This window comes from Ursus maritimus (genome assembly GCF_017311325.1).
Source record: "Ursus maritimus isolate PB19 chromosome X unlocalized genomic scaffold, ASM1731132v1 scaffold_X1, whole genome shotgun sequence".
Classification (NCBI taxonomy): Eukaryota; Metazoa; Chordata; class Mammalia; order Carnivora; family Ursidae; genus Ursus; species Ursus maritimus.
In genome coordinates, this window is record NW_024423319.1 from 52,427,882 (window position 1) to 52,430,666 (window position 2,785).

At 33.6% G+C, this 2,785-nt stretch overlaps 1 pseudogene; it reads left to right on the forward strand.

The window, feature by feature from the left end:
• Positions 1 to 2,566: 2,566 nt before the first annotated feature.
• The window catches only part of LOC103672008, a 10,231-nt pseudogene continuing 10,012 nt past the window's right edge, over positions 2,567 to 2,785 (forward strand).

Genomic DNA, 2,785 nt, shown 5'->3' on the forward strand with positions numbered 1-2,785 from the left:
ACTGTGTGCGATAACTTTGATACACCATAAAGATAAGAGGTATTTCTTTGTTTGGCATAATTATGAAGTAAAAACTGCTAAATTTCTATTTAAAATGTTGGACTCAAAATGATTAAGACAGTCATAATAGATGTTGTGACTATCTTAAATATAAATGTTATATATATATTATACATATAAAATATATATAAAAATATAAATATATTTATTTGGGTTTTTTTGTCATTTAGGTCAATATGTGGTAATTTGTGGCATTAATATACAAAGAGGCAGAGAAAAAGAATTTATACACTAGAAGCTACCAATTGACTGAAAAACTGAGTGAATGTTTTATAGCAAAAATAGGCTTGCAGTTTATCCTAATAATGTCTTTAGCAAATAAAATTCGGTCTAATAACATAGTTTGTGTGGGTTCTTAAAACACAGACTGTCTAAATAAATAAAATATTTTAAGAAAAGGGGGGGTGCCTGGGTGGCTCAGTCAATTGGGTGGCCAACTTTGGCTCAGGTTATAACCACAGGATCCTGGGATAAGCCCAGCTTCAGGCTCCTTGCCCAGTAGGGCTACTGCTTCTCCCTCTCCCTTTGCCCCTCCCCCACTTCTCTTTCCCTCTTTTCTCAAATAAATGAATACAATCTTGAAAAAAAAACCAACACTGTCATTCAGGGATTTTCTTTTCTTTTTTCTATTCACATTATTATTATTATTAATTATTATTATTGTTATTACTACTACTATTATTTGCTTTTGTAACATTTGGGGTAAGTTAGTCTTCATTGATACAACTCTTCATATTTAACAGGTTGATGATGTGTGTATGGGGGAGTATGGGTGGGAATGGGGCAAAAGTACTTAAAGGTTTCACACCAATGTGAGAGCAGTTTTCTCTATTCTTTTGCATTTTATATTTGGTAACTCTTGAAAGTGGTTATTTAGTTCTTTACAACTTGAGTATATAGAGAAACTGAGGAGAAGAAATCAATGAATTGTCTTTTAACAAGATGCTGTACCTACTCAAATTTATTCTTGATGAAATTTATAAAACACCACTATTTTTCCCTCTCCCTATATGTAGATGAGAAAATTCAGTTATATTAACAGAGAAACACTGTTTTTAATTCTCTGTCGCATGATCCTAAACTTACTACCTGACTGATGAGAGGCAGACAAATTTAACAATGCAAATTCAGAGCCAAAACTTTTGTGGGAGACAGCAAGGTATAGTCTCAAGAACAAGATTTTGGGCTTATAAAACTGGAATTCAAATTCTAATTCTGTGCTATATATTAGTTGACCTTTAGTAAGTCATTTGGGTTGTGCTATGTCTTAGTTTCCTCATTTCCAAAATGGGTAGAAGACTGATGCATCTGTAATGTCATATACAATGGTGAGTATAAAAACACTTTTTTAAATTGTGACTGACCACTTCCAAGCTATGCTGCCAGAATTTAAGTGTTCAAAGATCAAAGAACTAGAACAATTACTTCCAATCTTTTCACCAACAAGACCTATTAATTTGTTGCAAAATTCTTTTGCTTCAAAAAGAAAATCTATCAAAACATTTTGGTCAGGAACTGAAAGCTAAAATGCTGTATATCATTTAGAACATGAGAAAGCTAAGCGGAGTTTACTAATGAGATGATTAGTCAACAGTAACTTTTTCAAAAAGCATTTTGAGATGAATAAAGAAATGTTTCTTTATGAAGCATTATTGGATTTAAAAAAACCTACAAAGATCAGAAGAAAGATGAAATAATAATTTTAAAAAATAGCTGGATTTCCTACCTTCCTCTTGACCAGAACAAAATCATTATTTTCTGCTATATAGCCTATGAACCAGCCATACTAGCTGGACATTATAAGACTGAAGTGCTGACAAGATAGCAGAGGTCCGTGCATCCCTAGCAAGTATGTTTTCCACAAGTAAACTAGGAGCAAGGGAGTAATTATGGGAAAAAAAAACTATCATACTAAAAGGACAGTATTTGGAATAAACGGGCAAGTATAAAAGGGTAGGTTAGCTAAAGGTAACTTGTTAGAATAGGTTGTATCCACAATGAACAATTAAGTAACAAAAAATCAACACAACCAAAACAAGAGTAAAATCCCTCAAACATCACATTTACCAATATATCCTAAATGAAGGCAAAAGTAACAAATCTAATTACCACACACTGTTATCTCAAAGCTTGTTCTATATTTTGTTCTCTGTCTTATTTTGAAAAATATAATGTGAAGAAGGCATTTTAAAAAAATGAATGGATTATTTTATTTTTTCATTTAAAATATTTTATTTTGGGACACCTGGGTGGCTCAGTTTGTTAAGTGTCTGCCTTTGGTTCAGGTCACAATCCCAGGGTCCTGGGACCAAGTCCCACATTGAGCTCCTTGTTCAGCAGGGAGCCTGCTTCTCCCTTTGACTGCCACTCCCCTTGCTTGTGCCCCTTCTCTCTCTCTCTGAAAAATAAATAAATAAAATTTTAAAATAAATAAAATAAAGTAAAATGAAATAAAATATCTTGTTTTTTAAAGAGAAAACCACTCAGGTTGAGCTGCAGGGTGTCCATGAGGTTCTCTGAGTCTGTTCCCAAGCACATCTGCAATTTAAATGTCACACCTGTCCCCCAGATTCAGCCCTCCAACCACAGTAATCCCTAAGTCTTCTTTGACATGGACATCAGAAGGGAGTGAGTTGGTTGAATTGCCTTAGAATTATTTGCGGATATTGTACCCAAAACTGTAGAAATTGTTCATGCCTAGGCTACAGGAGAAAAAAAGCATTGG